At 37.4% G+C, this 9,311-nt stretch overlaps 6 non-coding genes and 26 pseudogenes across 6 annotated transcripts in view; all 32 read right to left on the bottom strand.

Annotated features, from left to right (window-relative positions):
• The window catches only part of LOC148441512 (5S ribosomal RNA), a 119-nt gene extending 10 nt beyond the window's left edge, over positions 1-109 (bottom strand). Inside the window, exon 1 of the ribosomal RNA XR_015876037.1 lies at positions 1-109. This exon is cut by the window's left edge and continues 10 nt beyond it. This is a non-coding gene — a ribosomal RNA (5S ribosomal RNA).
• A 350-nt stretch (positions 110-459) lies between these two features.
• LOC148441511 (5S ribosomal RNA) lies at positions 460-578 on the bottom strand (annotated as a pseudogene).
• A 116-nt stretch (positions 579-694) lies between these two features.
• On the bottom strand, positions 695-813 carry LOC148441510 (5S ribosomal RNA; annotated as a pseudogene).
• A 116-nt stretch (positions 814-929) lies between these two features.
• LOC148441509 (5S ribosomal RNA) lies at positions 930-1,048 on the bottom strand. Its single transcript, XR_015876035.1, has one exon. It is a non-coding gene; the product is annotated as a 5S ribosomal RNA (ribosomal RNA).
• Positions 1,049-1,164: 116 nt separating this feature from the next.
• On the bottom strand, positions 1,165-1,283 carry LOC148441508 (5S ribosomal RNA; annotated as a pseudogene).
• A 349-nt stretch (positions 1,284-1,632) lies between these two features.
• LOC148441507 (5S ribosomal RNA) lies at positions 1,633-1,751 on the bottom strand (annotated as a pseudogene).
• Positions 1,752-1,867: 116 nt separating this feature from the next.
• LOC148441506 (5S ribosomal RNA) lies at positions 1,868-1,986 on the bottom strand (annotated as a pseudogene).
• Positions 1,987-2,101: 115 nt separating this feature from the next.
• LOC148441505 (5S ribosomal RNA) lies at positions 2,102-2,220 on the bottom strand. Its single transcript, XR_015876034.1, has one exon. It is a non-coding gene; the product is annotated as a 5S ribosomal RNA (ribosomal RNA).
• Positions 2,221-2,336: 116 nt separating this feature from the next.
• On the bottom strand, positions 2,337-2,455 carry LOC148441504 (5S ribosomal RNA; annotated as a pseudogene).
• Positions 2,456-2,571: 116 nt separating this feature from the next.
• On the bottom strand, positions 2,572-2,690 carry LOC148441503 (5S ribosomal RNA; annotated as a pseudogene).
• Positions 2,691-3,040: 350 nt separating this feature from the next.
• On the bottom strand, positions 3,041-3,159 carry LOC148441502 (5S ribosomal RNA). The gene has a single exon (XR_015876033.1). It is a non-coding gene; the product is annotated as a 5S ribosomal RNA (ribosomal RNA).
• Positions 3,160-3,274: 115 nt separating this feature from the next.
• On the bottom strand, positions 3,275-3,393 carry LOC148441501 (5S ribosomal RNA; annotated as a pseudogene).
• Positions 3,394-3,507: 114 nt separating this feature from the next.
• Positions 3,508-3,626, bottom strand: LOC148441500 (5S ribosomal RNA; annotated as a pseudogene).
• Positions 3,627-3,976: 350 nt separating this feature from the next.
• On the bottom strand, positions 3,977-4,095 carry LOC148441499 (5S ribosomal RNA; annotated as a pseudogene).
• A 116-nt stretch (positions 4,096-4,211) lies between these two features.
• Positions 4,212-4,330, bottom strand: LOC148441498 (5S ribosomal RNA; annotated as a pseudogene).
• Positions 4,331-4,445: 115 nt separating this feature from the next.
• LOC148441497 (5S ribosomal RNA) lies at positions 4,446-4,564 on the bottom strand (annotated as a pseudogene).
• A 115-nt stretch (positions 4,565-4,679) lies between these two features.
• On the bottom strand, positions 4,680-4,798 carry LOC148441496 (5S ribosomal RNA; annotated as a pseudogene).
• A 116-nt stretch (positions 4,799-4,914) lies between these two features.
• Positions 4,915-5,033, bottom strand: LOC148441495 (5S ribosomal RNA; annotated as a pseudogene).
• Positions 5,034-5,149: 116 nt separating this feature from the next.
• LOC148441494 (5S ribosomal RNA) lies at positions 5,150-5,268 on the bottom strand (annotated as a pseudogene).
• Positions 5,269-5,384: 116 nt separating this feature from the next.
• On the bottom strand, positions 5,385-5,503 carry LOC148441493 (5S ribosomal RNA; annotated as a pseudogene).
• A 350-nt stretch (positions 5,504-5,853) lies between these two features.
• On the bottom strand, positions 5,854-5,972 carry LOC148441492 (5S ribosomal RNA). Its single transcript, XR_015876032.1, has one exon. It is a non-coding gene; the product is annotated as a 5S ribosomal RNA (ribosomal RNA).
• Positions 5,973-6,087: 115 nt separating this feature from the next.
• On the bottom strand, positions 6,088-6,206 carry LOC148441491 (5S ribosomal RNA; annotated as a pseudogene).
• A 351-nt stretch (positions 6,207-6,557) lies between these two features.
• LOC148441490 (5S ribosomal RNA) lies at positions 6,558-6,676 on the bottom strand (annotated as a pseudogene).
• A 349-nt stretch (positions 6,677-7,025) lies between these two features.
• On the bottom strand, positions 7,026-7,144 carry LOC148441489 (5S ribosomal RNA; annotated as a pseudogene).
• Positions 7,145-7,259: 115 nt separating this feature from the next.
• On the bottom strand, positions 7,260-7,378 carry LOC148441488 (5S ribosomal RNA; annotated as a pseudogene).
• Positions 7,379-7,493: 115 nt separating this feature from the next.
• Positions 7,494-7,612, bottom strand: LOC148441487 (5S ribosomal RNA; annotated as a pseudogene).
• A 116-nt stretch (positions 7,613-7,728) lies between these two features.
• LOC148441486 (5S ribosomal RNA) lies at positions 7,729-7,847 on the bottom strand (annotated as a pseudogene).
• A 115-nt stretch (positions 7,848-7,962) lies between these two features.
• LOC148441485 (5S ribosomal RNA) lies at positions 7,963-8,081 on the bottom strand (annotated as a pseudogene).
• A 116-nt stretch (positions 8,082-8,197) lies between these two features.
• LOC148441484 (5S ribosomal RNA) lies at positions 8,198-8,316 on the bottom strand (annotated as a pseudogene).
• Positions 8,317-8,432: 116 nt separating this feature from the next.
• Positions 8,433-8,551, bottom strand: LOC148441483 (5S ribosomal RNA; annotated as a pseudogene).
• A 116-nt stretch (positions 8,552-8,667) lies between these two features.
• LOC148441482 (5S ribosomal RNA) lies at positions 8,668-8,786 on the bottom strand (annotated as a pseudogene).
• A 350-nt stretch (positions 8,787-9,136) lies between these two features.
• On the bottom strand, positions 9,137-9,255 carry LOC148441481 (5S ribosomal RNA). Its single transcript, XR_015876031.1, has one exon. It is a non-coding gene; the product is annotated as a 5S ribosomal RNA (ribosomal RNA).
• Between the last annotated feature and the right edge of the window lie 56 nt (positions 9,256-9,311).

Raw genomic sequence — 9,311 nt, 5'->3', positions numbered from 1 at the left:
ACCTGGTATTCCCAGGTGGTCTCCCATCCAAGTACTAACCAGGCCCAACACTGCATAGCTTCCAAGATCAGACGAGATTGGGCATGTCCAGTGTGGTTTGGCTGTAGGTGCTCAAATACATTAACTTTAGACCTCTATTACTTCTTAACTCAAGTAAAATCATTGATAAGTTGAAAAAATTAAATGTAAAATGTAATAGAAAAGAATGTTATGGCAGTATAAAATTACCTACTGCAGCTGGTTTTCCCAGGTGGTCTCCCATCCAAGTACTGACCATGCCCAACACTGAATAGCTACCAAGATAAGACGAGATGGGGAATGTCCAGTGTGGATTGGCTGTAGGTGCTCAAAAGTATTAACTTTAGACCTCTTTTACTTCTTAACTCATGTAAATTCAATGATAAGTTGAAAAATTAAATGTAAAATGTAATGGAAAAGAATGTTATGGCAGTATAAAATTACCTACAGCTCCTGGTATTCCCAGGTGGTCTCCCATCCAAGTACTAACCAGGCCCAACACTGCATAGCTTCCAAGATCAGACGAGATTGGGCATGTCCAGTGTGGTTTGGCTGTAGGTGCTCAAAAACATTATCTTTAGACCTCTATTACTTCTTAACTCAAGTTAATTCATTGATAAGTTGAAAAAATTAAATTTAAAATGTAATAGAAAAGAATGTTATGGCAGTATAAAATTACCTACAGCACCAGGGATTCCTAGGTGGTCTCCTATCCAAGTACTAAACAGGTCCAACACTGCATAGCTTCCAAGATCAGACGAGATTGGGCATGTCCAGTGTGGTTTGGCTGTAGGTGCTCAAAAACATTAACTTTAGACCTCTTTTAATTCTTAACTCAAGTAAATTCATTGATAAGTTGAAAAAATTAAATGTAAAATGTAATAGAAAAGAATGTTATGGCTGCATAAAATTACCTACAGCACCTGGTATTCCCAGGTGGTCTCCCATCCAAGTACTAACCAGGCCCAACACTGCATAGCTTCCAAGATCAGACGAGATTGGGCATGTCCAGTGTGGTTTGGCTGTAGGTGCTCAAAAACATTAACTTTAGACCTCTATTACTTCTTAACTCAAGTAAATTCATTGATAATTTGAACAAATTAAATTTAAAATGTAATAGAAAAGAATGTTATGGCAGTATAAAATTACCTACAGCACCTGGTAATCTCTGGTGGTCTCCCATCCAAGTACTAACCAGGCCCAACACTGCATAGCTTCCAAGTTCAGACGAGATTGGGCATGTCCAGTGTGGTTTGGCTGTAGGTGCTAGAAACCTTAACTTTAGACCTCTTTTACTTCTTAACTCAAGTAAATTCATTGATAAGTTGAAAAAATTAAATGTAAAATGTAATAGAAAAGAATGTTATGGCAGTATAAAATTAACTACTGCAGCTGGTTTTCCCAGGTGGTCTCCCATCCAAGTACTGACCATGCCCAACACTGCATAGCTACCAAGATAAGATGAGATGGGGCATGTCCAGTGTGGATTGGCTGTAGGTGCTCAAAAGTATTAACTTTAGACCTCTTTTACTTCTTAACTCAAGTAAATTCAATGATAAGTTGAAAAATTAAATGTAAAATGTAATAGAAAAGAATGTTATGGTAGTATAAAATTACCTACAGCTCCTGGTATTCCCAGGTGGTCTACCATCCAAGTACTAACCAGGCCCAACACTGCATAGCTTCCAAGATCAGACGAGATTGGGCATGTCCAGTGTGGTTTGGCTGTAAGTGTTCTAAAACATTAACTTTAGACCTCAATTACTTCTTAACTCAAGTAAATTCATTGATAAGTTGAAAAAATTAAATTTAAAATGTAATAGAAAAGAATGTTATGGCAGTATAAAATTACCTACAGCACCTGGTAATCCCTGGTGGTCTCCCCTCCGAGTACTAACCAGGCCCAACACTGCATAGCTTCCAAGTACAGACGAGATTGGGCATGTCCAGTGTGGTTTGGCTGTAGGTGCTCAAAAACATTAACTTTAGACCTCTTTTAATTCTTAACTCAAGTAAATTCAATGATAAGTTGAAAAATTAAATGTAAAATGTAATAGAAAAGAATGTTATGGCAGTATAAAATTACCTACAGCACCTGGTATTCCCAGGTGGTCTCCCATCCAAGTACTAACCAGGCCCAACACTGCATAGCTTCCAAGATCAGACGAGATTGGGCATGTCCAGTGTGGTTTGGCTGTAGGTGCTCAAAACCATTAACTTTAGACCTCTTTTACTTCTTAACTCAAGTAAATTCATTGATAAGTTGAAAAAATTAAATGTAAAATGTAATAGAAAATAATGTTATGGCAGTATAAAATTACCTACAGCTCCAGGTATTCCCAGGTGGTCTCCCATCCAAGTACTAACCAGGCCCAACACTGCATAGCTTCCAAGATCAGACGAGATTGGGCATGTCCACTGTGGTTTGGATGTAGGTGCTCAAAAGCGTTAAATTTAGACCGCTTTTACTTCTTAACACAAGTAAATTCATTGATAATTTGAAAAAATTAAATGTAAAATGTAATAGAAAAGAAAGTTATGGCAGTATAAAATTACCTACAGCACCTGGGATTCCTAGGTAGTCTCCCATCCAAGTACTAACCAGTCCCTACACTGCATAGCTTCCAAGATCAGACGAGATTGGGCATGTCCAGTGTGGTTTGGCTGTAGGTGCTCAAAAGCATTAACTTTAGACCTCTATTACTTCTTAACTCAAGTAAATTCATTGATAAGTTGAAAAAATTAAATGTAAAATGTAATAGAAAAGAATGTTATGGCAGTATAAAATTACCTACTGCAGCTGGTTTTCCCAGGTGGTCTCCCATCCAAGTACTGACCATGCCCAACACTGAATAGCTACCAAGATAAGATGAGATGGGGAATGTCCAGTGTGGATTGGCTGTAGGTGCTCAAAAGTATTAACTTTAGACCTCTTTTACTTCTTAACTCAAGTAAATTCAATGATAAGTTGAAAAATGAAATGTAAAATGTAATAGAAAAGAATGTTATGGCAGTATAAAATTACCTACAGCACCTGGTATTCCCAGGTGGTCTCCCATCCAAGTACTAACCAGGCCCAACACTGCATAGCTTCCAAGATCAGACGAGATTGGGCATGTCCAGTGTGGTTTGGCTGTAGGTGCTCAAAAACATTAACTTTAGACCTCTTTTACTTCTTAACTCAAGTAAATTCATTGATAATTTGAAAAAATGAAATGTAAATGTAATAGAAAAGAATGTTTTGGTTGTCTAAAATTACCTACAGCACCTGGTATTCCCAGGTTGTCTCCCATCCAAGTACAAATGAGGCCCAACACTGCATAGCTTCCAAGATCAGATGAGATTGGGCATGTCCAGTGTGGTTTGGCTGTAGGTGCTCAAAAGCATTAAATTTAGACCTCTATTACTTCTTAACTCAAGAATTCATTGATAAGTTGAAAAAATTAAATGTAAAATGTAATAGAAAAGAATGTTATGGCAGTATAAAATTACCTACAGCTCCAGGTATTCCCAGGTGGTCTCCCATCCAAGTACTAACCAGGCCCAACACTGCATAGCTTCCAAGATCAGACGAGATTGGGCATGTCCACTGTGGTTTGGATGTAGGTGCTCAAAAGCGTTAAATTTAGACCGCATTTACTTCTTAACTCAAGTAAATTCATTGATAAGTTGAAAAAATTAAATGTAAAATGTAATAGAAAAGAATGTTATGGCAGTATAAAATTAACTACTGCAGCTGGTTTTCCCAGGTGGTCTCCCATCCAAGTACTGACCATGCCCAACACTGCATAGCTACCAAGATAAGACGAGATGGGGCATGTCCAGTGTGGATTGGCTGTAGGTGTTCAAAAGTATTAACTTTAGACCTCTTTTACTTCTTAACTCAAGTAAATTCAATGATAAGTTGAAAAATTAAATGTAAAATGTAATAGAAAAGAATGTTATGGCAGTATAAAATTACCTACAGCTCCTGGTATTCCCAGGTGGTCTCCCATCCAAGTACTAACCAGGCCCAACACTGAATAGCTTCCAAGATAAGACGAGATTGGGCATGTCCAGTGTGGATTGGCTGTAGGTGGTCAAAAACATTAACTTTAGACCTCTATTACTTCTTAACTCAAGTAAATTCATTATTAAGTTGAAAAAATTAAATGTAAAATGTAATAGAAAAGAATGTTATGGCAGTATAAAATTACCTACTGCACCTGGTTTTCCCAGGTGGTCTCCCATCCAAGTACTGACCATTCCCAACACTGCATAGCTTCCAAGATCAGACGAGATTGGGCATGTCCAGTGTGGTTTGGCTGTAGGTGCTCAAAAACATTAACTTTAGACCTCTTTTACTTCTTAACTCAAGTAAATTCATTGATAAGTTGAAAAATTAAATGTAAAATGTAATAGAAAAGAATGTTATGGCACTATAAAATTACCTACAGCACCTGGTAATCCCAGGTGGTCTCCCATCCAAGTACTAACCAGGCCCAACACTGCATAGCTTCCAAGATAAGACGAGATTGGGCATGTCCAGTGTGGTTTGGCTGTAGGTACTCAAAAACATTAACTTTAGACCTCTTTTACTTCTTAACTCAAGTAAATTCATTGATAATTTGAAAAAATGAAATGTAAATGTAATAGAAAAGAATGTATTGGTTGTCTAAAATTACCTACAGCACCTGGTATTCCCAGGTTGTCTCCCATCCAAATACAAATGAGGCCCAACACTGCATAGCTTCCAAGATCAGACGAGATTGGGCATGTCCAGTGTGGTTTGGCTGTAGGTGCTCAAAAGCATTAAATTTAGACCTCTATTACTTCTTAACTCAAGTAAATTCATTGATAAGTTGAAAAAATTAAATGTAAAATGTAATAGAAAAGAATGTTATGGCAGTATAAAATTACCTACAGCTCCAAGTATTCCCAGGTGGTCTCCCATCCAAGTACTAACCAGGCCCAACACTGCATAACTTCCAAGATCAGACGAGATTGGGCATGTCAACTGTGGTTTGGATGTAGGTGCTCAAAAGCGTTAAATTTAGACCGCTTTTACTTCTTAACTCAAGTAAATTCTTTGATAAGTTGAAAAAATTAAATGTAAAATGTAATAGAAAAGAATGTTATTGCAGTATAAAATTACCTACAGCTCCAGGTATTCCCAGGTGGTCTCCCATCCAAGTACTAACCAGGCCCAACACTGCATAGCTTCCAAGATCAGACGAGATTGGGCATGTCCACTGTGGTTTGGATGTAGGTGCTCAAAAGCGTTAAATTTAGACCGCTTTTACTTCTTAACACAAGTAAATTCATTGATAATTTGAAAAAATTTAATGTAAAATGTAATAGAAAAGAAAGTTATGGCAGTATAAAATTACCTACAGCACCTGGGATTCCTAGGTAGTCTCCCATCCAAGTACTAACCAGTCCCAACACTGCATAGCTTCCAAGATCAGACGAGATTGGGAATGTCCAGTGTGGTTTGGCTGTAGGTGCTCAAAAGCATTAACTTTAGACCTCTATTACTTCTTAACTCAAGTAAATTCATTGATAAGTTGAAAAAATTAAATGTAAAATGTAATAGAAAAGAATGTTATGGCAGTATAAAATTACCTACTGCAGCTGGTTTTCCCAGGTGGTCTCCCATCCAAGTACTGACCATGCCCAACACTGAATAGCTACCAAGATAAGACGAGATGGGGAATGTCCAGTGTGGATTGGCTGTAGGTGCTCAAAAGTATTAACTTTAGACCTCTTTTACTTCTTAACTCAAGTAAATTCAATGATAAGTTGAAAAATGAAATGTAAAATGTAATAGAAAAGAATGTTATGGCAGTATAAAATTACCTACAGCACCTGGTATTCCCAGGTGGTCTCCCATCCAAGTACTAACCAGGCCCAACACTGCATAGCTTCCAAGATCAGACGAGATTGGGCATGTCCAGTGTGGTTTGGCTGTAGGTGCTCAAAAACATTAACTTTAGACCTCTTTTACTTCTTAACTCAAGTAAATTCATTGATAATTTGAAAAAATGAAATGTAAATGTAATAGAAAAGAATGTTTTGGTTGTCTAAAATTACCTACAGCACCTGGTATTCCCAGGTTGTCTCCCATCCAAGTACAAATGAGGCCCAACACTGCATAGCTTCCAAGATCAGACGAGATTGGGCATGTCCAGTGTGGTTTGGCTGTAGGTGGTCAAAAACATTAACTTTAGACCTCTATTACTTCTTAACTCAAGTAAATTCATTGATAAGTTGAAAAAATTAAATGTAAAATGTAATAGAAAAGAATGTTATGGCAGTATAAAATTACCTACTGCACCTGGTTTTCCCAGGTGGTCTCCCATCCAAGTACTGACCATTCCCAACACTGCATAGCTTCCAAGATCAAACGACATTGGCCATGTCCAGTGTGGTTTGTCTATAGGTGCTGAAGAATATTAACTTTAGACCTCTTTTACTTCTTAACTCAAGTAAATTCATTGCTAAGTTGAAAAAATGAAATGTAAAATGTTATAGAAAAGAATGTTATGGCTATATAAAATTACCTACAGCACCTGGTATTCCCAGGTGGTCTCCCATCCAAGTACAAACCAGGCCCAACACTGCATAGCTTCCAAGATCAGACAAGATTGGGCATGTGCAGTGTGGTTTGGCTGTAGATGCTAAAAGCCTTAACTTTAGACATCTTTTACTTCTTAACTCAAGTAAATTCATTGATAAGTTGAAAAAATTAAATGTAAAATGTAATAGAAAAGAATGTTATGGCAGTATAAAATTACCTACAGCACCTGGTATTCCCAGGTGGTCTCCCATCCAAGTACTGACCATGCACAACACTGCATAGCTTCAATATCAAATGACATTGGCCATGTCCAGTGTGGTTTGGCTATAGGTGCTGAAAAATATTAACTTTAGACGTCTTTTACTTCTTAACTCAAGTAAATTCATTGCTAAGTTGAAAAAATGTAATGTAAAATGTAATAGAAAAGAATGTTATGGCTATATAAAATTACCTACAGCACCAGGTATTCCCAGGTGGTCTCCCATCCAAGTACTAACCAGGACCAACACTGCATAGCTTCCAAGATCAGACGAGATTGGGCATGTCCAGTGTGGTTTGGATATAGGTGCTAGAAACCTTAACTTTAGACCTCTTTTACTTCTTAACTCAAGTAAATTCATTGATAAGTTGAAAAAATTAAATGTAAAATGTAATAGAAAAGACTGTTATGGCAGTATAAAATTACCTATAGCACCTGGGATTCCTAGGTGGTCTCCCATCCAAGTACTAACCAGGTCCAACACTGCATAGCTTCCAAGATCAGACGAGATTGGGCATGTCCAGTGTGGTTTGGCTGTAGGTGCTCAAAAACATTAACTTTAGACCTCTTTTACTTCTTAACTCAAGTAAATTCATTGATAAGTTGAAAAATTAAATGTAAAATGTAATAGAAAAGAATGTTATGGCTGCATAAAATTACCTACAGCACCTGGTATTCCCAGGTGGTCTCCCATCCAAGTACTCACCAGGCCCAACACTGCATAGCTTCCAAGATCAGACGAGATTTGGCATGTCCAGTGTGGTTTGGCTGTAGGTGCTCAAAAACATTAACTTTAGACCTCTATTACTTCTTAACTCAAGTAAATTCATTGATAAGTTGAAAAAATTAAATTTAAAATGTAATAGAAAAGAATGTTATGGCACTATAAAATTACCTACAGCACCTGGTAATCCCAGGTGGTCTCCCATCCAAGTACTAACCAGGCCCAACACTGCATAGCTTCCAAGATAAGACGAGATTGGGCATGTCCAGTGTGGTTTGGCTGTAGGTACTCAAAAACATTAACTTTAGACCTCTTTTACTTCTTAACTCAAGTAAATTCATTGATAATTTGAAAAAATGAAATGTAAATGTAATAGAAAAGAATGTTTTGGTTGTCTAAAATTACCTACAGCACCTGGTATTCCCAGGTTGTCTCCCATCCAAGTACAAATGAGGCCCAACACTGCATAGCTTCCAAGATCAGACGAGATTGGGCATGTCCAGTGTGGTTTGGCTGTAGGTGCTCAAAAGCATTAAATTTAGACCTCTATTACTTCTTAACTCAAGTAAATTCATTGATAAGTTGAAAAAATTAAATATAAAATGTAATAGAAAAGAATGTTATGGCAGTATAAAATTACCTACAGCTCCAGGTATTCCCAGGTGGTCTCCCATCCAAGTACTAACCAGGCCCAACACTGCATAACTTCCAAGATCAGACGAGATTGGGCATGTCAACTGTGGTTTGGATGTAGGTGCTCAAAAGCGTTACATTTAGACCGCTTTTACTTCTTAACTCAAGTAAATTCTTTGATAAGTTGAAAAAATTAAATGTAAAATGTAATAGAAAAGAATGTTATTGCAGTATAAAATTACCTACAGCTCCAGGTATTCCCAGGTGGTCTCCCATCCAAGTACTAACCAGGCCCAACACTGCATAGCTTCCAAGATCAGACGAGATTGGGCATGTCCACTGTGGTTTGGATGTAGGTGCTCAAAAGCGTTAAATTTAGACCGCTTTTACTTCTTAACACAAGTAAATTCATTGATAATTTGAAAAAATTAAATGTAAAATGTAATAGAAAAGAAAGTTATGGCAGTATAAAATTACCTACAGCACCTGGGATTCCTAGGTAGTCTCCCATCCAAGTACTAACCAGTCCCAACACTGCATAGCTTCCAAGATCAGACGAGATTGGGAATGTCCAGTGTGGTTTGGCTGTAGGTGCTCAAAAGCATTAACTTTAGACCTCTATTACTTCTTAACTCAAGTAAATTCATTGATAAGTTGAAAAAATTAAATGTAAAATGTAATAGAAAAGAATGTTATGGCAGTATAAAATTACCTACTGCAGCTGGTTTTCCCAGGTGGTCTCCCATCCAAGTACTGACCATGCCCAACACTGAATAGCTACCAAGATAAGATGAGATGGGGAATGTCCAGTGTGGATTGGCTGTAGGTGCTCAAAAGTATTAACTTTAGACCTCTTTTACTTCTTAACTCAAGTAAATTCAATGATAAGTTGAAAAATGAAATGTAAAATGTAATAGAAAAGAATGTTATGGCAGTATAAAATTACCTACAGCACCTGGTATTCCCAGGTGGTCTCCCATCCAAGTACTAACCAGGCCCAACACTGCATAGCTTCCAAGATCAGACGAGATTGGGCATGTCCAGTGTGGTTTGGCTGTAGGTGCTCAAAAACATTAACTTTAGACCTCTTTTACTTCTTAACTCAAGTAAATTCATTG

The sequence above is a fragment of the Taudactylus pleione genome, unplaced genomic scaffold (genome assembly GCF_031769625.1).
Source record: "Taudactylus pleione unplaced genomic scaffold, aTauple2 ptg001666l, whole genome shotgun sequence".
In the NCBI taxonomy this organism is placed as follows: domain Eukaryota; kingdom Metazoa; phylum Chordata; class Amphibia; order Anura; family Myobatrachidae; genus Taudactylus; species Taudactylus pleione.
The sequence above is the reverse complement of the archived record's forward strand: the minus strand, read 5'-3'. Positions and strand labels throughout refer to the sequence as shown.